The sequence below is a fragment of the Hipposideros armiger genome, unplaced genomic scaffold (genome assembly GCF_001890085.2).
Source record: "Hipposideros armiger isolate ML-2016 unplaced genomic scaffold, ASM189008v1 scaffold_0, whole genome shotgun sequence".
Classification (NCBI taxonomy): Eukaryota; Metazoa; Chordata; class Mammalia; order Chiroptera; family Hipposideridae; genus Hipposideros; species Hipposideros armiger.
The window spans coordinates 4,444,484-4,468,185 of NW_017731350.1; the positions used below are offsets into that span (position 1 = coordinate 4,444,484).

General features: G+C 40.8%; 1 protein-coding gene across 1 annotated transcript in view; it reads right to left on the reverse strand.

Annotated features, from left to right (window-relative positions):
• The window catches only part of LOC109391531 (serine/arginine repetitive matrix protein 1-like), a 120,742-nt gene that overhangs the window by 33,891 nt on the left and 63,149 nt on the right, over nt 1–23,702 (reverse strand). The window lies entirely within an intron of this gene.

The following is a 23,702-nucleotide window of genomic DNA, read 5'->3' on the forward strand; positions in this document are numbered from 1 at the left end:
TGTTTGCTCTGTCTCTTCAAACTGTGTTTTTTGTCTCTTAGTATGCCTTGTATGCTTTTGTTAAAAGCCAGACTTCATCTACGAATAAAAGGAATTGGGTAAATAAACGTTCAGTGTGCAGTTTTATATTTATTTGGCTAGGGGTTACGCTGTATTTACTGTTTGAATGGCCGTAGGTGTCAGGGGCTAAAATTTCTTCTGGTGTCCTTATTTCTGTCTGTCTTGTTGTCTTTAGGTTTCTCTGGAAACTTCTTCTGAAATAACATCGGAGTCAGATAATTCTTCGGCTGTATTCCCCTGTTATTATACAGAAGCCTTATGGATATGGGTCAAGGGTTGGGGGAGTATTTTATATGAACACTTGAAAAAACATAAAACCAGACTTTTAGTGAGCCTATGCCCCTGGACCGTGACCTTCACAAGTGCTCCTCGGTTTGGTTTGGTTTTGGTTTCCCCCTTTGGTAAGACAGAAAGGTTAGAGGGAGCTGGAGTTGGGTATTTCCTTTCCTTCATGTCGGTTAGTCTCTGGTAAAACCCCAGTCAGTTAGGCTGTAGTAAAATAAGTTTCTCGTAAGGGCGAGCCTTGTTAAGAACAGAATGCTCTGGGCATATTTCAAAATAGAATTTAAAATGTTTGTACTAAGACACCATAATCACAGTTAAAGACAAGCTCCCTGTTGACTGGGTAGGGAAGTAGGAACTCTCATACCTGCTGGTAGGTGTCTGAAAGAGCAAACCTTTTTGAAGAACAATTTAGTATTATCTAATAGAATCGAACACTTCCATATCTTAGGCCCCAGCAATTCCACTCTTAGATGTATGTTCTGTACTCTTTGCCTTTTTTAATGGGTTATTTGCACTGATGGTACAAAAGCAATTGTGGGCAAACCTGTGAGTGATTTAGCACAAATTGAGGCTGTGGTACCAAACTGTTTTTGCCGTCATTGTAGTCTTCACAGTCAGGCACTTGAAGTAAAATCATCATCACCCAGTTTTACTTTGATGAAGTAAAGCGGTGAAAATTATTCATCTATTTTTTTAAATCTCAACTCTACAGTACATGTCTTTTTAATATGAATATTCTGTATAACGAAATGGAAAATATACATAAAGCACTTCTAGATGCACACCAAGGTATGATGGGTCTCTCAAGAAAAAAACACTTGTGCATTTTGTTGAACTCGAAGCTGAGCTGGTTGCTTTTTTTCATGAAACATCATTTCTACTTGAAAGAAAGGCTGACAAAAACTATGGTTATTCAGACTTGGGATTTTGGCAGGCGTTTTCTCACAAATGAACAAAGTGTGCCTGTCACTTCAAGGAAAGCAACTGACTGACTACATCTGTTGCCAGTGATAAATTTTGAGCTTTCAAGCACAAGTTAGAATTTTGGAAAACTTGGGTCTACTGCCATGACCTTGACAGTTTCCCAATTAAAAAAAATACTTTTATGATTGAATCAGTGGTGATATAAATAGATGAGCTTTTTTGATATTGCATAATAAAATCTGTCAACATTTGTAAGACACATATAATGCAGTGAACCAATGTTTCCAAATGACCAAGAAATATCGATGGGTTTGAGTGTAAAAGAATGTGAGTTCATTGATATGATTTCAGATCCCACTTGCAACTAACCTTTAAGAAACTATTACTCGCTAACTTTTGATTTAGTATCTTTGATGAAGAATCTCCAAAATTATTTAAGAAGATTATTTAAATACTCCTCCCTTTTGTAACCACATATCTATGTGACGCCTGGTTTTCTTCATATACTTTAACCAAGACAACATATTGCAACAGATTGAATGTAGGAGCAGATGTAAAAATTCAGCTGACTTCTATTAAGCCAGGCATTAAAGAGATTTGTAAAAATGCAAAACAATGACCTTCTCATTAATATCTTTTGTTTAGTAAAATATGGTTTTCTTATTAAAAACATGTGATTTATGTTAAAATGTATTATAAAATGTATTATGTAAAAATGTAAAATAATAAAAATTATTATTGTTATTTTTAGATGACTAGTAAATATTTTTTAAATTTCTGTTTTAATTTCAAACACCATAAATATTGGTAAATATAATCCACATAAACAGAAGTTATTTGGGGTCCTTAATAATTTTAACAGGATAAAAAGGGGATCTCTCGAGCAAAACTTTGAGAAACTGTCCTAGAAAAAAAAAATCTCCCATATGTTCCCCATGAGACACATACAAGGCTTCATTTCAGCAACGTTTGTGATTCAAAAAAAATTAAATTCCTTAATGTCTATTAATAAGGGAATGGATAAACATATTTTGATATAGTCATATATAATAAGATACCTGTCTGAAGTTAAAATGAATGACCTAGATTTACATGTATTAATGTGGATGATTCCGAAATATGGGAGAAATTTTTAAATGTTGCAAAAGGAGAAGTACAGATATACCACTTACATACATTTCGAAAACAGAGAGAAGGATATTGTTGCTTATGGATACACCCATATGTAGGAAGAATATGCCCCCTTGGATGTGGATCTACAGGAAGATATCAACCCCAGGATGCTAGTGGGGAGGGGTGAGACCAGGAAAAGCAAGGGAAGGTTCAAATGTACATGTACATTATTTAGAAAAAGATGTCAAGTAAATATGGCACAAAGTTAATGTTTACTTATCTGGGATCCTAGGTAATATTCTATACACGTCTATTCATTTGAAACATTCCAATGTTAAAATATACTTATTTTTAAATGTCTCTGCATTTGTTCTCAGTGAAGAAGAATTCAACAGTCTGGTTCCCAGTGGAATAGATTTTCTCCATTGAGGGCCGGACAGCCAGCTGTCCTGCTTTTTGCTGGCTGCTCGTTGACCCTAATAGATGACTTGGGATATTTGAAGGGTAATAATGTCTTTTCTGTTCACAGAGCTCTTGATCCTGGGCTCCCAGTCATGGCTGCAAAGGAAATTCTCCCTCAGATTTCTTACAGAGCTCCTGCAGCTGTCAGGCAGGGCAAGGCGCCAGAATACCCAGAGAACAACTTGAGCGGCATCAGCATAGTTCCCGCTTGGGGCAGGACTCCCAACACCAAGTATCCTGTTCCTTTTCCTTTTCCTTCTGAAGCCAGAGAGCAAGCCTTTGATTCATGTGGATGATATCATGTAGCCTGCTGGGTGTAGCTGGGCTCTGGGTGTGCATCTGGGAGGCACCTAATTCCCCTGGCACTCTCTGGGGCCTCCTGAGCCCTACTGGATAATTTCATGGCAGCGCTGCGATGATATTTTTACCTTTCAATTCATATGTTCAGCCCAGAAGCCACTCAGCTTCCCGGAATTTTTATTAAGAATGCCCTCAGCAATCATTTTCAGACTTCATAGCCTCCGATCAGGAGGAGAGAGCTTGATATTCTGGTTTTGTTTCTGTTTGAAGAGCATATGCCCAAAGGAATTGTATGTGTCCCAGATTCAACACAGCTGTTAATTAGAGCTGAGAACACTTGGTTGACCCCTGTGTGGCTAATTGCTAGAATTGAGAAGCGTCTCTAAGGGCCTCATATGATAACAACTGAAAATTGTACTAAGCATCACCTAATGCTTCTGGAACCAGTTCAGGATGGGAAGTAATCGGCTCCCTGCGGTTCCTGGCGCGGGAGAGGCAGCTATGTGCTGAAGGAGCAGTATTAAGGATTCTCTTCAGTGATTAAAACACCCACATTTCACTTTAGATGTGTGACTTGAAGCAGTGTGCTCGGAAGGGCTTATCAGAGAGCTCAGAACTGTGCAGCGAGCATATGTGGCCTACTTAGGAGGCTTTGACTACTTCTCTAACATCTCAGCCGGTACGGTGCCATTACCACTCTGGGCCAGTTCTGTGGGACAGGGTATGAGACGACGCCTGTCGGGACCCTGGACCAGCTTCGGAGGTGGAGCCTGATGGGGAACAATTGTTTGGTTTCCCCCTTCTTAAAATGAGAACAGGGATTAGCTCTTACAATGAGAAAAATGTATGGAAATGGCCTAGTTCCCCACCTGGTATATGAGTGATCACCTCCCCCACTCTGTGGGCAGAGAAGACAGTGGAAATAATCAGAAACAGGTAGACACAGAGCGTGAGAGCTGGGCCTGGGTGGGGAAGAAGAGGAGATAACAAAGGTGAGTGAATTAAAGCTGAAAGTCAGAAAGAAGCCCAGAGGGACAGTGGTTAGGGAGCAGAGCAGGAGGGGGTGGCAGGAAGGGGAGAAGAAGAGCGTAGGAGAGGAAAGGAAGGGGCCGACCAAGTAGAGCAGTTAGAGGAAGCTCTTCCTCCGTCTCCCCAGGCCCCCGGAGAGAGTGGAAATCAGCGGAGCTGACCATGAGTATTTGGGCCTCCTCGGCCAAGAGGCCCACAGCACACCCCAGCTAGTTCAGTGCTCTGGCTGACTCCACTTTCTCCGCCTGGCCCAAGGAAGGTTGCCTGCAGCCAGCAGTGTAAGGTGAGATTCATGGTCCCTTTTCCAGAAGAGGTCCAAACTGCGGGTCCAATTCCAGGAAGTGACAGCAGCAGAAAGCAGCCTCGAGCCAACCTTGTCCATAGCTGGGGAGGGAAGGACCCAAAGAGAGCTGGAGGAAAAGGGATCGATTTCATTTTCTTCTAGACCCAAATTGCCTATGAGGGCACTCTGCTCCGGGGGACTCACATAGCTTGAGGCTCTAATTGGACCTTTCAGACCTTCCTCCTTCTAATAGACACCTGTCACTAACAGGGGCAGTGAGCACAGCTGCTGTCTGCAGGCAACGTACTGGAGAAGAAATTCTGCTACACAAGGGATCACGAAGTGCAACCCAGAGGAGCATCAGATGGCTAGCTAAATGGGGCAGCGCATGCTCAGAGTCCGTAGGAACTGGAAGGGGTGGCAAGTGAGGGCCGACATGGCCAGGGAGATTTCACGGAGGAGATGGGCTGGAAGATAAGTGGAGACCTGAGAGTAAATAACACCCAGAGGCAAAAGTGCCTTACCTGGATAAATTCACAAGGCTGATCTCATTTGATTAGAAGGCCCATGTTAGGGAATAATGAGAGATCATGGTCTTTTATTGCCATCCATTTACATGGAGCTTTCTAGTTTGAGACTTTTCAAATAAATGTTCATACTTGCTCCTCACAAGGCTTTTAAGAAATAATTTTCATTTTCAGAACTGAAAAAGATCTGATTTTATATAACCCAGGCTCAACACACTACATTTGAGCCAATGATTCCCAAAGAGGTCGAGTGAAGAACAGTTAAGGTTATACAGGTAAGTACTCCAGGACGGAAATTCAGCTGTTATTATTCTACTCCAATGGACCTACCAAAACTGTATAAATGCAACTTTGTTTTTATTCATGTGGAATTATTTCCTATAATAGAGACTGATACTTAAAAATAATAATTTTACATGTTTTGTTTCCAGCAAAAGAAATATGATTATTATAAGAAATTTAGAAACTAGAGGTAAGCCAAAAAAACTAAAATCATCCATAATCAAGGCATCCAGTTCATCGACTTCTTCTTAAAATACATGTTATCATCATTTGACTCTTACAGATGGGCAGCTTTATGACAGGAGCAAATGTCTCTGGTCCTCTTTAAGGGGAAGCACGTTAGACAGGACAGTATGGTAGAGAGGGCGTAAGACTTGGAGGCCAAACATCTAAGTTAGGTTCAAGCCCTGGTCAGTCATGACTAGCTCTGTGATCTTCCATAAGCCAATCAATCCACTTTCCTGCACTTGGGTTTCTCATTTGCAAAACAATGGGGTTTCAGTGATTCCCCTTGTTAGCTTGCAAAAATGTCTTTTCTGGGACTTCAAACTCAAACATTGTAAGCCTAGAACAGCTAATTAAAACAAAACAAAACAGTGTCTGATGTTTTTAAAGGAATGTAACAGCATGTTGAAATAGGCCTCTTCCTTTCTCAGGGTTTTGGCTAAGGCTCCAAAGCTGAGAACAATAGGTTTATGTCTCCCCTACTCATACACAGCCTAAGTGAGATACAAGGCTGTCTAGGCAGGACTCGCAAAGAGAGTGGCCTGGAGCTGGCTCTGCCATGATTTGACCTTCACACACCTCCAGGCTTTGCAAGAAAAGGCTAAGAGCGGGGACCTAGAGGCTGCCTTCTGCTTCCACCGGAAAAACGCCTTTTAGTGAAAGGCTGGCTGATGGTGCCTCGGGCAGCAGAGCAAAGTCAGTGGGTCCCAGAAGAAATGAGCTGCACTTGCAGAGACAATAGAGAAGTTTGTGCCATGGGAACATAAGGAAGAGAGTTGGACATGTGTTATCTTACAGACTCTAAGAGGCCCTTCTAGATGACTTCAACATAGGAGACACTGTAGGGGGTGATCTGCTGGGATCCAGGTGATAAGAGGGAAATTCTGAGAGCCTAGCTGAAGTGGGCATTGTCCAAGCGATGCTATGGTCTATATCCAGGGGAGGAAGGATTTCTAAACAAATCCTCAGAAGTACCCATTAGAGAATCACCCAGTAGATCACCCAAAGCCACTCCCAGAGGGCTCTGTGATTAAAACTGCAAGGACCACTGCAGACCTTGTCTCTTTTTCTCTAATCCCTCCTTGTCTCCTGAGCCCCTCTAGGACACGAGGAGGTGAAACAAAGAGAGAAGAGCTGACTATGAACCCCCGCTTCACCATGTTTGCACTAGTGACCCACACTAGTGGAAGGGAGAACTTAGATAAGAAATTGAAGTTTTCATAATAGATTGGACTGCACTTTTTAATACCAGAAAACCACAGGTGGGGAGAAAGATTTGAGAGAGCAGCTCTTAAGGGCCAGAACAAAGTTATTTCTGCTTGAATCCTCCCAAGTCCAGCTTGTTTAATACACTAGTTATAAGAGGATAAGTTTGGTGAGCTGAGGGAGGATTGCAAAGGGGAGGGACACTGGTGGCCAGATCCCAGTTAAGAGGCTGTTATCTAGAAATTAGGCAATAAGGCAATGGGGGCTGAGGATAAGTCTGAGGTAAGTCTGGCAGGACTTAATGACCGCTTAGATGTGGAACGGAAGTAAGGTGGATGACTCACAGAAGCTTCTAAAGCTTCTAGCCTGAGACACTGGAAGATGGTGACTTGATGGATAGCAATGCCACTTCTCCAGCTAAATATGTGTTCTAGGGAGATCTCACACTTAGGTCAACGATGCCACATTTTTGGAACCCTTCAAGTGAGTTCTTCCTGAGCCAATAGCTTCTGAGCCAATGTATGAGTCATATAAAAAAAATCAATCTCATTAGTTTTAATTTGTCCATTTTTCATTTAATCCATCATTAACCAGGCTTTTGTGAAGTGTCCCCTATGTGGTATGCTCTGTGCTAGTCGCTGCAGAGAACAATTAGCAGGACACAGGGTCAGTCCTCAGGCTGCTCACAGTCTCTGCACCCCTTTTAATCCAGTTAAGTACTGGGGTAATATTTATTTCAGGAGCAAATGTCTCTGGTCCCCTTTAAGGAGAAGCATGGTAGGCAGGATAGTACAGTAGAAAGGGCATGCAATTTGGAGACCTTATCCCCGTTTAACTCCTTTATGCCTTGCTTTTATGTAGAAAAGAGCAGAGTACTATGTAAATTGGGTATGTACCATCTTTAGTGCATGACCTTATTTCCATTTGTCCATTTTCCATTTTGTTTTATGTCCTACAGAATTTAGGCTGTATGACAACATGGTCCAGAAATTTGATCTCTGTCCAAATTTGCACTTTCTAAATGTAAGCAGACACTCAAAATCAGTCTAAAAATCATTGGCACAAAATGTACCCAAACGGGCCCATACAATTGTGTTTTCTCTATCTCTCCGTCTCTCACTCACTCTCTCTCTAACACACACACACACACACACACACACACACACACACACAGTTGTTTATACCATTCAGATTTTGTTCAGTGTGATAACAATCTATATCTCGTACTCAGAATGTCAAAGTTGATGCTAAGTCCTCTAAGGGAATATAAAAATTAGAAATATGCAGTAAATAGTTCATTCTTTCCAGAAGTCCACAGCTTACTAGGAGAAATAGATACAGTTATAAATAGGCATATGTGATATGAAGTAAATTGTGAAGTGATATAAAAAAAGAATAAACAAATTAACAAGGAGGGAAGAATCTACAATAACCCCTTGTATTTATGTCACTTGCTTTTTGGACCTCAGGGACAAGAGAACTAAGTTAATCATAGTCTTCAATTTATTCAACACACACTCTGAGCACCCGCCATATGGCAGGCACCTTTCTAGGCATCGAGGTTATGTAACTTTTATTCAAGTTGGGGATACCGTCGATAAGTAAACAAGCATCTGACAGCAGTGGCAATGGAAAGAATTAAAGCTGGGTGATGGGAGAGCAAGTTATTAAATGGTTCTTTAGTGGAGTGATCCAGAGAGAGTTTCTCTGAAGACGTGACATTTAAGCAAGACCTGACCAACCCAAAGAGCCCACCCTGAGAAGGAAGATCTGAAGGATAAGCATCTTAGACAAGGGACATAGCTATTGCAAAGGCCCCAAGGAAGAATGAGTTTCAAGTGCTGCAGATACTAAAAGAAGGTGTGTGTGCCCAGAAGAGTGTGGGCACGGTGGGGAGACTAGACTGGGGTGAGGGTGGAGAGGTGGGCGAGACCAGGTAACCAAGGCTAGATTTTAAAATAATATAGTTTGGCCAATCCTTAACTGCATCTGTGCACACATGTGCATGGGCATGCACGTGCACACACACACACACACACACACACACACACACAAAGTTCTAAAAACATTTCAAGCATTGGCAGAACTGCTGGAATCTATGACTACTTTTGAAGAAATAACATTCATGTGGATCAAATTTAAAGACTCATTACTTTATAGTCACATCTAATACTTAATTTGACTAGGAAAATCTAAGGAACAAAGGATATTTGCATATGTGAATTCTAAGCATTATCAATTGTATCACTGAATGGAGTATTAATATAGGAAAAGCCATGTGCTCCTGAGATCAGTTTGAAAGAAAGAAATTGCATGACAGCAGCAGGGTGAGCAGAACCATTCCAGCTACGGGGGTGAAGAATGGCAGTTTTTGCTGTTTCTCATTAGACTGGAGGAGATTATGCCACAGTCTCATCGTTGGTTTTGGATAAGCCCCCTCACTTATTTTATGTTGTTGTTTTATGCTTTTCCCAATCCCCACTCCATAGGTGTCTCTTCTACTATTTTCGGAATATGTCCTCAGATGGGTATGTATCTTCAATAAATCCATGGGCTATTTTCCATGAATGTGATTTTAATTAGCCAACATGGAATTGTTCAATGACATTATGTCTTATTTATTTACTGAAGGCTATTTTTAAAAGTCTCTCTGTGTTGCTCCGTATATCTCTATTTCATCACTCCCAACTGCCGCAGAGCATTTTGTGATAAAGACCCTTCATATTTGACTCACCCATTCCCCTAGAGATGGAAACTGGATTGCTGCACGCTCTGGATGCAGCGACCCCCTGCCAAAGGTGCCTGTGGGCTGAGGCGAGCATCTCTGGGAGATTACAGGACCAGGAGGATTCTTCTTGCTCACCGTCCCTTGGTGAGGCTGATTGCTCTCCTGAGTGCAGGTGCCAGTCCACATGCCCACTCTATTTTCCTAAATGATTTATACAGGATACAATGAGTCTCAGAGACTTATGGTGATGTAGTCAAGGTCAAACAGATAGGAAGCCTCAGGATTGGAGCCAAGTTTTCTAGTTCAGTTCTGAGGCCTTTTCCATTGGGAAAATGCCTTTCTGAGGGAGCCTACCCTTACCCACACGGATGTGCAGAAGCACAGACGCAATGTTTAACTGAATTAGTCCTTAGGGGGTATAATTATCATTCACTGCCTCTCATTCAACGATTATTTATTGAATGGCAGCTACAGGAAACACTACTTTTTTTCTTCATGAGGTCAAGGTTTTTCCTTTGATCATCAAAGCACCTGTACCGAGCAGGTATACATTAGGAATAAGTTCCTTCCTTTATCTGAAGGAACTTACAATCTAATTTCCTTTCATAACACAGTCAACAATAATACAAGTAGCAGATCTTCGAAAACTTTCTGTGGTTCTGTTTTCTTGCATCTGTATTTCATGGCCTCAGGACCCCTCAAAATTGATCATTTTCCCTGGTCCCTGTTCTCCATTTCCAGAGGTTACAAACTCCCTCAAACTTCAGGTCCCAAATATCCCTGTCATTTCTGAAGACAGTTACAAAGCTAGTGGCCAGTGCCCAGTGTGTAGCACAGAGCAAGCGTGGCAGACCCATAAATTGGATCCACTTTAGCTGTAGTCAGTTATGCCCTTGGGTTTGAAATAATTACTTTCCTAGACATGTGTTTCCCAGATGAAAACCATGCTGTGATTTGATGTCTTAAATGCAAAAAAAAAAATCTCTAGCAGAAATTCATCACCAACATGTTTAGGAATCTGAGGACTAAAAATAATCTCCCCGTAGAGAGCCTGAACATGGTGTGCAGACTTGGAAAGGGAGAACGCAGCAGCGAGTCTGTGTGAAAGGGGATGACATCAACAATGAACTTTTACTTGACGGGTATCGAGTTAGGTAAGAAAGTAGTAGATAATAGTAGAAATAACAAAAATTAATTTATGCTCTTGATGTTCAAGGAGCAATATCAAGACTAATAAAGGGTAACTAAAAAGATGCATTAGGATGAAGATATCCCTTTATAACTGTTATCTCTTAAACTTAAACTGTAATTATCCATTTCAGTAATTGCCTAATAAGTGTATAGTTATCATAAACTTCTTTTTCTCCATTAAAGAGAACGCTACCAAAAAAAAAAAAAAGCTGTCCCACATGTCAAAAAAAATATTTGAATCTATTTTAAGTAAGCAATGATTTCAAATACTTACATGGACACTAGTCTTCCAATCAAATTAATTCCCTAAAGGCAAGTTACAAGTTGGGGAGGACCCAGGAAAAGATATTCTTAATGTTTCCCTTTTGATTCTGAGATAGAATCTGCACCTGATACATGTCTGCTCCGTATGTGGGCACTCTTGCCCTCCGAAAACGGTTCTCCTAGTTCCTTCAAAAGAAGAAGACCACTGAAGCCTGGGACAGGTGAACATATGGGTAATGTAAGATGAACGCCGCGGGCCCTGACTGATTTCTACTGGGCCTCTTAGCCCAAGGTAATTGTTAAGGCTCTAGGGGCCCAGGGCCAAATTTAATTTGCAAACTTGTGCTTTTGTTTTAGCTCCAACATGCTGGTTTTGTTGGTTTGTTTGAATGTCCTAGGAGAGGCATGAAGTCTAGTAAGCCCCAGCTTCCCACACTCCAAATTATTTCACAGTCCTCTTAACTCGTTGCAGTTACCTCCCTGTCCCTGAAAGCTATTGGGTTCGCAGTCACTGTTTAAACAAATATGTTGTTTTGGAAAGACAGTTTTGTTTTGTGGTCTCAAGCAACAATTTCTCACTCCCACCGTTATCCCACACATCCCCTGAGGAAACAAGAGAACTAACATTGTAAACATGTCAAGGCAATAATGCAGATCTCCAAATCTTGACTTTCTATCACTTCAAAAACCATTACACACTAGAATATAAACTCCATAACAGCAGTGACAGTGTGCTTTTGTGTATGGCTCCCTAGTATCTAAAACAACTTCCTGGCACCCAGGAGGCAATTTGTAAATATTTGTTGAATGAATGAATGAATGAATGAATGAATGAATGAATGAATGAATTGCTGCTTCTACTCTCAGTGTCTGCAAAGCTCTGAGTTTGAAAGTAAACTATGAAACTTCTTAGAGCTTTTCCTTCAGACATATTTGCTGTCAACCTGAGCCAACATGTGCTTTACATGTAAGCTGAGACAAGAAGAGGGAGCCTATGCTTGTATGCTTTGTAAAGAAGCCCGCATGTGAAAGGGAGTGGGGGCTCAACACTAGGGTGACCTAAAGTAAAGAGGGTGACAGGGAGAGGACTACTTCTGATTCTTAAATTAGTTCTAAAAGGAGAGAAGGGGGCAAAAAAGGGCCAAAGAGAGGGAAAGACGAGATGAAAAGCTTTCTGTCCCACTGATCCTTCTCTTGATTGCCTAGTTCGGCACTGTCCAAAGGAAATATAATGTAAGCCACATATGTAATTTAAATTCTCCAATAGCACATTAAAAACATAAAAAAGTAACCCATAAAGTTAATTTTAATATATTTTCTTTAACCCAATATATTCAAAATATTATTTTAGTATAAGCACTAGCTGCATTTCAAATGCTCAACAGCTGTATGGGGCTAGTAGTTACTATATTAGACAGCATAATCCAAAACCCTAGAACCTCTTTCCTGAAGTTCCCAGGGCCTCCTGGCATCCTGCTCAGTGATAAGAGCCTCTAGCCAAAACACTTCCCTCCATCATTCTGGGTTCTCCTGCCACTCAGCTTCCCTAAGCAGATAAATTCTTACTTGCGTCTTCCATCTTGTTTTCTCCCTGGCCCCAAACCAGGATTTGACTTTCAGCAACATGAAGGTGATGAGATTTCTTTCCATCTTCCTGTTTTGACTTTGTATCTGCTGGCAGTCAGCACACTGCCTGGCACATTTAGCTGCTTCACATGTGGGTGGCTTTGGGGGACATGAACAGGAGGGAGGTTTAGAGGACATTACTGCCGCAGGAGGCAGCATCTCCTGTTTTCGGGAATCATGTTCCTGGGCAGCGCTGGCAGTGGCAGTAACTCTCTCACCAGGCCAGTTCTGCAGTGGGATTCTGAGAGTTGTTACTGGATGCGTAGCCTACAGCCTGCTCTTCCAGCCTTTCCAATGCGTATATGAGCTACCTAATAAATCTCCTTCTGCCTAAACGAGTTAGTATGGATTTTATTGTTGAAACCACGAACCTGACCCAATTTTAGCTGATTACAGTGTCAGTCTTAGGATCTTCCTTTGTACTGTTTATCATGTTGTACCTCTTTATCTGATTGATCAGCTTTAAATGAAATCTTTTGACCCCCCTGGGGATAGAAGCTTAGGAAATCAGCATATTTATCCTCCTCAATTTTTATTATACAACTTCACTCTGGCCCCGAAGTTCCCAAGTTGGATAACTTTCCTAGGTAATTCCTGTAAATATTGTAGTTATAATCCTAACTGCCAAGTCTAGATTTGTTGGTGCCCAGTGGTCTGATTAGCCTCCCACAGACAACATAGTTTTCATGCTTGCCCTGTAAGAAGGAAGAGCAGTGAAAGAGGGTGGAGGATCCTGTCATTGAAACTCAGACCCACTCTGTGTCCAGCCAACTACCCAGGCCCTGGTACTTTTCTCAGTGCGATGATGAGAAGACAGAGGACCACTCATATTTTCTCTTCTTGCTGACCCCTGGTTTGTAGGTTTCTCCAGTACAATCTGATCCTTGAGCCATACTGCGTGGAGTTTAGAAATTCATTCTGAGCTCTGTTTCTCAGTAGGTGGTTATAACAAAGGGACTCACCTTGCATTACAGTAAAGATCATTGCTCAGGATATAAAAAATTCCAGAAGTCATCAAAGAAGAGATCCATAACTGCAACTTCATGAATAAAAAAAAAAACCTCAGTAGAACAATAATTACTATAAACAAATCAAAAGACATGACAAACTGGGGAAATGTTTGCAACTTATATTACAAAGTACTTATTAAATCTTAAACATACAGAAGGAGAAAATTTTCTTTTAAAATACACTGAGACTCCATTTTTCACCTCTCGGAATGGCATAGACCACAATGTATGATAGTCTGTGGTATGGACAAGGGTCTGAGGAAATGGGCATACTTATTGACGGGAGCATAAATTGGTATAATGCCGAGGAAGGGCAATTTGATAAAATCAGTTCAAATGATAAACACTCATACTTTTAAAAGCAGTATTCTAATTTTAGGGATTTATGCTGCAGATATACTTGTATAACAAACTGAGGTATGTATAATTGCAGCACTGTTTGTGAGAGCAAAATATTTTAAATCACCTGAAAATGACAAAGAGAATAAGGAACGTTATCTTCAATGAAATGGCTAAGCCATCTTAACCCTGAACCTTGATATAAACAAAGGAAGGCTGTTTTCTGTGGCGATAACCCACCCTGTGAGCAAGGAGACCCAGGCAGAGAGATTGTATATTGCAGACAGAGCTGGCAGGTCTCAGAATGTTCCAACATTAGTGGATACCTGAGGTGCAAAACCAACAAGACCTTGCTCATAACAAGACTTTGTGCAGGCCAGCGGTGGGAGTTTCTTAGAGCCCATTTGAGACCCTAGAGGAGCAGGGGTGGTTGGTGAGGACAGTAGGTTGCAGACCCACCATCTTGGCCTAGCGACTCAGGATAAAGGCACAGCTGTCAGTAATGACCCTGCAGTTGCTAACCTTTTTCTCTGAAGGGGAGGATAGGTTTCACCAGCTTACAGAAGCACACATGCAGGCCCTGCTGGGATCATGGGGGCACACTGCTCTGGTCCCTCCCCCACAGGTATTTCAGCAAACAGGTTGTCTAGGCAGCAGAGTCTCCAGGAGGCACTATTCATATTGCATTCTGTGTGAACGGCGCCTCCCTGGAGAGAATACAGTTTGGATGGTGCCCCTTGAAAATGTACAGTGGGTCAGCCCTGCAGGAAAAAAATGCCCTCACTTAAAGGTGAGAAATAATCAGAAGGGAAATAGCACAAATCTTTACAAAATACGAGAAAAAAGGAGGAAACCCACAGGGAAAATGATTGGCAGATAAAGAACTACAGCAGAAAAACCATGCCACAAAGCCGGTAAAAATTCTTACCAAATAAATCTCCATAAACTCTAGGAACTAAAGAAAAAATAACCTCTAGAAAAAAATAACCTGTCTATAACAGGTGCTCAAAACAGAGGTACAAGGGTTCAAGGAGAAAATGACAACTGAAGTTTAAAATCGAGTTAGCATTACATTCTTCTCTTTGAGGTATACACAAAGTCTTAGATGTACAGCTTGATGAGTTTTTAAAAGGTAACTATGGGGCCGGCCGAGTGGCTCAGTTGGTTGAGAGCGCGAGCTCTGAGCAACAGGGTCACCGGTTCGATTCCCACGTGGGCCAGTGAGCTGCGCCCAAGCTGAGCTGCCAATGGGTGCCTGGATGGCTCAGAGGTTAGCGCGTGTGCTCTTAGCAACAAGGTTGCTGGTTCGACTCCCGCATGGGATGGTGGGCTGTGCACCCCACAACTAAGATTGAGCACAGCACATTGAGCTGAGTGGCCGTGAGCTGCCGACAGGCGGCCGGATGACTACTGGGCTTGGAGCTGAACTAGCTGCGCCCTCCACAACTAAGACTGAAGGATAACAACCTGGCTGTTCCCCTTCCCCAATTCCCCAATAAAGCCTTTTTTTTTTTAAAGTTAACTACGTATACCCAGGTAACCACCATTCTGATACAGATATGGAACATTACCAACACCCAAGAAGGCTCCTTCTTGCCCACTCCCAGTCAAAGGTAACTGCTACTTTGACCACTATCATCCACCATAAATTAGTTTTGTCTGGTGTTGAGCAGCCTATAAATGAAAACATATACCAGGTACTCTTATTTGCCTAGGTTCTGTCACCTTAAGTCTATTGTATTCATCCACATAGTTGTGAATAGCAGTTCATTCTTTTTCAATATTACATAGTATTCCACTATGTGAATGTGCTGTTATTTGTCCATTAACATTTGAGTTTTTTTCCAGTTTTTAATTATTATGATAAAAGCTGCTATGAACACTCTTGTGCATGTCTCTTGAGGGATATAAACATTCATTTCTGTTGGGAATATACAAAGGAGTGGAATTTCTAGGTCATAAAAAACATATATATTTACTTGGGAATCATTAAAAAGTTTTCCAAAGTGGCTGTGCTAATTTAAACCAGGACTGCATCCTCTGTGTCCCAGCCTCTACTTTGAATTGTTAGTTGTTTTAATTGTAGCCATTCTGGTAGCAGCACTTCATTGTAGCTTTAACTTACATTTCCCTAATGACTCATGTTCAGAACTTTTTCATGTGCTTATTTTTTGTGAAGTACTGGTTTAAGTCTTTGCCCATTTTGGCGGGAGGGGTTTTATGACCCATCTCAAATTAATGTTGGTGGGGAATGAGGTAGGGGTTCACTTTTTCCCTATATGGGTAGCTAATTTACCCAAGCACCGTCATTCAAAATAACATCTTTTCCCTCTGAATTACACTGGTCACAAATCAGGGAACTTTACCATGTGGTCTGTCTCTGGGTTTCTGTTCCTTAATCTCTCTGTCTCTCCTAGCACTTATACCACAATGTCTTAATTATTGTAGCTTTGTAAGAAATTGAATGCCTGGAAGTGTAAGTTTCCATCTTTACTCTTCTTCAAGATTGCCGTCTTCAAGATTGTTCTAGGTCCTTAGAATTTCAAGATAAATTTAAGAATTAATTTGTCAGTTTAAGTTGGCATAATTTTAACCCAGATGTTAGTAGTCAAATCTTTGTTTGATTAGTCCTTATGCCTTATGTATACTTTATACATTCATAGATAAAATGTTGCATAAAAATTAATTTTTAAAAACAGTTGGAAGAACTCAGGAAAAAATAAGAAGGAGAAAGGCATTTACCATCATAGAATTGAGGGTCACAGTATGAGTGACAAATGATGAACACTGTTGAAAACAAGTAAAGAACACAGAAGAAAGGCTTGAGAAAAACCAAAAACAAAATAAAAATGAACATTTTGACTTGTCAACAGAATATGTCCCAATAAGGTTACTGGACTTCAATGATAAGGAAAAAAAAATACTTTGAGCATTTATGCAAAATTATCAACTCATTTATCAAGGGAAAATGTTTCAGACAAGCTTTAGACTTCTCCACAGTAACATTCAACAATAAGAAACAGTGGAGCAATTCTTATAAAGAAAAGAGTGTGATCCATGAATTTCATACTCAGCCCAGCTATCATCATTTAAATGTATATGCAACAGACAAGTATCAAACATGCCAAAGCCAGGGAACATAGTTTCTTTCTGGAAGAAAGTAGTATAGGACGACCTTCAGCCAACCAAGAGAGGATGGGGAATTTAGAGAAGTGCATTCATTAGATAAGAGAGCATAACACTGAGGACTAAGAAGGTTACTGCACCAGCAACTTTTCAGCATTTTGGACAAAAGCTGAGAGTGAAGCTTTTTGGAGGGGATTACCAAAGTAGGAAAAGCATGGCTCTGCCCTGAGGGACTGGGCTAAACTGAAAAAGTGGCCAGGCTTCAGGTGGGTTATAGGGCCAGTAGGAACCACAGGACGCTAAACAGCCCAGGAAATACCATCAGACCCTACCTAGCTGAGAGAACCAGATCACAAGTCATGGATCCCAGACTTCAGCTGTGAAAACCATGAGGCAAAGAGCACCCAGGTACCCTTGAGACCAGCAGATACCAGACAGCGTATCTGAGATACAAAGTCCTTCCCCCAACACCACAGGGAAGAAACAATAGTTCCCCTCCCTCTATAAATCCAGGTCCAGCAGTGGGAAGGCACAGAGCACTTTTATCCAGTAAAAATAAACACTAACATATATTAAGTGCTTAGTATGTGCTAAGCACAGTTTTAAGTTCTTTACATGTATTAACTCATTTAATCCTCCCAACTATAAGAGGTAAATATTATTATTATTCCCATTTTAACGATAAGGACACTGAGGCACAGAGAAGTTAAGTAGCATGCCTCAGATCACACAGCATGTAAGTGATCAAGCTGAAACATAAATACAGGCTGTCTGGCTCCAGAGCCCATGCTCAAACCATTACACAAATAGATTATTTAAATCAGTTAACAAAGATAATCCTGAATTTTTATAAATATAGAACTGGTGAAGTATATTATGTTATAACCATATGAGGAAATTCAATGTGGCCATTACAAAGAGGCAGCTGTATATGTGCTGGTATGGAATGATCTCCAAGATGGTTTAAATGAAAAAAGCAGGTTACAGAAAAGTGTGTTATATGCTACCTTTATAAACAAGAGAGTTCATAAACACACCTGCTGTATCTTCATAGGTACTTCTACAAATACACTCCAAAACTCACAATAGTTGTTACTTTTGGAGAGAGTGACCAGGAATCCAAGTAATAAGACAAGGTAAAACCTGCTTTCCATGACATTCCCTTTTGTGCCTTTGGAATTTTGAACCGTGTGTATATGTTACCTAATCAAAAACATGAGACTTAAATAAACAGATATAAAGAAATCCAGTGTCTTCCCAGGGATGCTGTGATCAAGGCCACCTCACCAATCTGAATGAGGCCCCCTTGCAAGAAGAAAGTTCACTAGCAATAACTCTATAAAGTAAAATTTCCTTCACAGAAAAAAAGAGACAATAAACATGACAGGGTGTTTAATTGGGAGGTTTGACTGATGCACCAAGTTTCGATAGATTTCAGATTCCAAAGTAAGGTGTGAGGCCATATGGAAATTTCAAAGTAGGTGCCAAGAGCAGGTTAGACAACTGACCCACAGTAAGGCCCTAACATGTTGCGAGAGGAGAGAGGGAGGGTGCTGTGAGGAGGATTTCTTTGGAGGGAGCTATGAAACCTTCTCAGGGGGCAGGCCGGGACTTCTCCTGCTGTCCAGAGGCCATTTGAAATGGACCCTGCCCACAAGGGCCGCTTGCTGGAGTGAGGGGACATAGGTAAAAAATACAGGCCAGAGCGAGGCCAAGAGGAGGGCGGCTGCAGCCAACCAAAAGTAAGGGCCAAGGAATTGTCCAAGAAGGCCCAGGAGTGGAAGGTATTATGGTCCCAGGAAATTGCCTCTGAGCGTTTCAAACATTGCTAGGCCCAGAAAGAGGAAGCCAGCCAGTGCCAGCAAGTAAGGACTTTCTCGCAGGTCACTCTTCCCCATGTCCACTCTGTCCGGGCTCCGGGCAGAGGTCCTCGCAGACAGCAGCTGGCTGTGGCAGGGAAGCCAGCAGCAAGCAGAGCAGCTGTTTCCTCCTCCCACCTTCTGGGATCCCAGACTCACCTGCAACTGGCCCCAGCTGAAGAAAGGGAGAAGCTTTAATGACTAGACTGAGGCTGTGTCTGTGACTTAAAGCCACCGTAAGGTTTTTCATTACCTGGGAGTAACCAGAAATGTGATGGAAGTGCTTGAGTCTTAGCCTAGGTATGAAGGCAAAGCCTTCCCCCGACCCATGAAAGCTTTAAAAGGAGAGTAGGAGATAATAAAATTGCTTCCATATCACAATGCACAAGTCCTGCTTATTCAATGAGCCAGTTACACAAAAGGATTCGTTAAGAGTAAAATTCAAAGACCCGAATTTAGTATGTGAATCTTTTCATGTGTTTCATTCTAATTATTGCTTATCATGAATAATTAGGGAGATCTATTAAGATACATTAAATGTAGAGATTGATCAAGACATGTGCAGACATCAAGAGAAAGAATCAAAAGGCTACACGTATATATGACTTCTCTCAATTATCCACGCTTGAAGGAAGCCGTATGTAATGACAGAGCATATGAAATATTTAATATCAATACACAAATTAAAATCAAAGCCAGTGACCGCTGCTCACCTGGTTCAAGCTCATATAGATGACTTAATTACACCCTTACGTCTATCATTCCACATGTAAGAAGGAGTATGGAACCACTCTTCACTGTTTCCACCACGCGTCTCCTGGAGTTTCTCTCTTAACCATTTTATAAAGTTATTTATCCAAATAAATCAAGGAAAGTTTTCCGTGCCCCCATTTTCAGTTCAGAAGCTGTCTTCTGTAGTTGGGGCCAAGTAACACATTATATTTCTCCAGGTCATGTGAAAATAAGACTTCATTTTCTTAAGTCCCAATTCTTTTCCATTATATTTTGAAATATAGATAACTCTGTTGAACATTATCCGTGCCATTTGCAGATAGGTCACCAAAACTGTGAAATTATTCTTAGTTTTAGTATGATATAATAATCTTGGAAAATATGGCAGGAAGCACCCATAGGTAACTTTTCATCTTTCCATGTGACTGAAATGAACTGGTGGGTATTAACATGTATAATCAGAGACCCAGGTTGGCTATATTATAAATAACAAAACATTAACTTTTAATCCTTGCAGGATATCCAAAGACTATATAAATCAATTGCATAGACATATGCGTTTTATTTTTGTATTAGAACAATATACTTCTGATTCTTTTGCAAAGCATGACAGTCTTCTTAGCCAGAACCTCATTTTGGAAGTTTAGTTCTCCTGAAGTGGAACCCTGTAGTGCAATATTCTCCCAATGGTTGAGAAAGGTTTATGCATTTGTTGTGAAGGGGGTGCAGTTGTTGTCTGATATGTCTATGAACCTCAAGTTTCCCAATTTTTTGCAATTTATATACCAGACAAGGACTAATTTCCTAATATATCAAGAGTCCCTACAAATGAGTAAATCTAACCCACAATAGAAAACTGGGTAAAAAAAAAAGCAACGTATGGATAATTCCCAGAAAAGGCAATCTAAGTGGATCTTATAAGAAATGAGAAGACGCTCAGCTTCATCATACTAAGATAAATGAAATTTTAAATGATAACACAACACCACTTTCACCTACAGAGAGGTAAAAATAAAAAAGTTTGATGACACACCTGAACTGGCAAGGCTGTAGAAAAGCAGGTGCTCATACCTGTTCAACTTTCTCACGAAGGCTATTTGGCAAACCTGTCAAAATTACATAGGTCGGTATGTGTTTGTCAAAACTTGTAGAACTGTATACTAAAAAGGGTACATTTTGCTATATATAAATAATATTTTAATTTTTTAATGAAAAAAGTTAATATTAGTCTCCTCACAATAAACTCTATATTGTCTGTAAAAAGAATGAAATTGATTTATACCAAGTGTTAGGCAATAAATTCTAAAGTATTTTAAATGAAAAGGCAGGGTGCAGAATGGTGTGTGTAGTATATTCCCTTTAAGCAAAGAAAAATGACATATACTTATTCACACATATAAGTTTGTATATGCATGTAACCTCCAGAAGGATACATACAAACAGTGGCTGCCTCTCAGAGAGGACCTGGAAGCCAACCAGTGGGAGAGACCTATTTTTCACTATATATACTTTCATAATACTTAATGGTGGGTTTTTTGTTTGTTTGTTTGTTTGTTTGTTTGTTTAACCATGTATATGGATTACTTTTTCAAGTATAATAAAACCTTATAAAGTGGGGGAGAAAAATACAAACATACAAGCCCTTAACGCAAAAACTTAACTTTTAGAAATGTATTCCAAAGATACATACCCTCACCCAAGTGCAGACTGATGTATGTCCAAGGTTGCTCACTGTAACATTGTTTGTAGGAGCTGAGATTAGAAACCTAAAGGTCCACCAATGGGACACTGGAGAAATCATGCTGTTATGAAATTGTGGAATACAGTAGTTTCCCTGTCCCCCATATCTGTGGTTTCAATTTATGAGGTTTCAGTTACCCATGGTCAACCATGGTCTGAAAATATTAAATGGAACATTCCAGAAATAAACATTTAATACGTTTTACTTATTTTTAAAAGATTTTATTGGGGAATTGGAGGAGGGAACAGCATTGGGGAACAGATAAGTTGCTGTCCTTTTGTTCCTCAGTCTAGTTGTGGAGGACGTTGCTTCACTGGCCATTGTTGGTATTATCATTGTGCTTTTCCCTGGTGAGGCAGTTGTTCACCGGCCATTGGACAGCCGCTCACTGCGTCTCACAAAAGCTCATGCCCGCTGCCGGCCAGCCCCACTGCAGCCTACACCTTTGCCGGCAACTCAGGGCAGCCCAGCTCCAGGTCGAGCTGTTGTTCACCATCTTAGCTGTAGAGGGTGCAGCGTCACCTGCCCATGTAGAATCCCAACCAGCGGCCCTGCTGCTCAGAGCTCTCGCTCCAAGCCAGCTCTTAACCAATGAGCCACTCGGCCGGCCCAATTAATACATTTTAAATTGAGTAGTGTGATGAAATCTCATGCTGTCCCACTCCATCCCACCTGGGACGTGAATCCTCCCTTTGTCCAGAGTATCCACACCGTGTACACGGCCCACCTGCTAGTCACTTAGTAGCCCTTTTGTTTATCAGACCATATGCTGCAGTATCATGGAGCTTGTGTTCAAGTACCCCTTATTCTACTTAATAATGCTACATTCACAAAAGTTTTATTGTAGTATATTAAAATTGTTCTATTTTACTACTAGTTACTGTTGTAATCGCTTACTGTGTCTAATTTATAAATTTATAAGTCATAGGATGCATAGGAAAAAGCATAGTATATATAGGGCTTAGTACTAGCCACCGTTTCAGGCATCCACTGTGGGTCTTGCAGCCTATCTCCCACAGATAAGGGGGAACCTACTGTACTGAGAGGCTATAAGAAAAAGAATGAGGAAGCGCCTATGTACCAAAATCAAAGTACATAAGTACATAATGCAAGATCTCTTAAGTTGAGGTAAAAGGGGGAAGATAATATTTACAATCATTTGCTTAAATATGCATAAAATCACCCCAAGAAAAGAGGTCAAAAGCATAAAATGGATTGCCTCTGGGGAACAGGAATGGGAAGAAAATTTTCACAAACATTTGTTTGTCCTCTTGGTTTTTGAACCATGTAAAGAATGATCTATTAACACAAAGCCTAGATTTCCTTGGCATGGTGACACAACAGAGGCACTCGTGATGAAGAGAATCTTCTAGCACAGTGCGTCCTTTACTCTCGTGAAGAAGTGGACTCTGCCTCGCCATTTCCTTCAGCATGAAAATGCACTGGGCCTGTGTCTAGGGTAGACGAACTGTTCGGCTGGCCACTCGTCTTGCAAGAGCATCCTCGTGGCCAATTACAAAAGGTTTCTCACCCTTTGACAAGGATGTGGACACCTAGGCTGGAAAGCACAAAGGTCACCAGAGGCATTGGCTGATGAATGAAGCTTTGCTGAAGTGAACAGTTTCTTCTCTGGGCACAAGTGGCTCTCAGCCAAACACAGAGATTGTGGTCACACAGCTGGTCACATAGCCAGGTCAGCCTGTTGTGCCTGTTTCTCAGGATATGGCTGTTTGAGCCAAAAAAAAAAAAAAAAGCCAGAGAAATTCAGGCATCCCAGTAGAAGACCACCATTTTTAAAATTATAGGCTTATGTATACCAATAATTAATCGATATTTCTAAATATGTTCAAGGCTATTTAATTCCACCATAATGAGATATAATTTAGACTCAAAAAGGAAACAAATGTATATATGCTCAGTTTTACTGTCCCCAGAGCACATTGCCATAATAATGACTAGAGTATATTAAGTATAGAATATCGGGAATACTAATTTAAATTCTTTTCTAAATTATATGATGAGTGGACATTATTATTTGAAAAAAAGACAGTAAAAAATATTGCACATAAGTTCTAAGTGCATTTATCTGCTATTAAGTATATTTCATAGTAATTTTTATCATACATTCAGTATCTGAGAATATGGCTTGATCATAAGAGATTCTGAACCTATGTAAAAGTTAGAGCTCTTTGGGTAGCGAGTGAGAAAAAAATCTGATCCAAGCACTGGCTTAAAACAAAACAGGAACTTACTGGATTATGTAACTGAACAGTCCAGGAATAGGGCTTGCTGCTATGCTGCTATCTTGGATTGAAGGCTAAAATGGATCTCCAGGGTCTCTCTCTCTCTTCCTCTCTCTCTCTCTCTCTCTCTCTCTCTCTCTCTCTCTC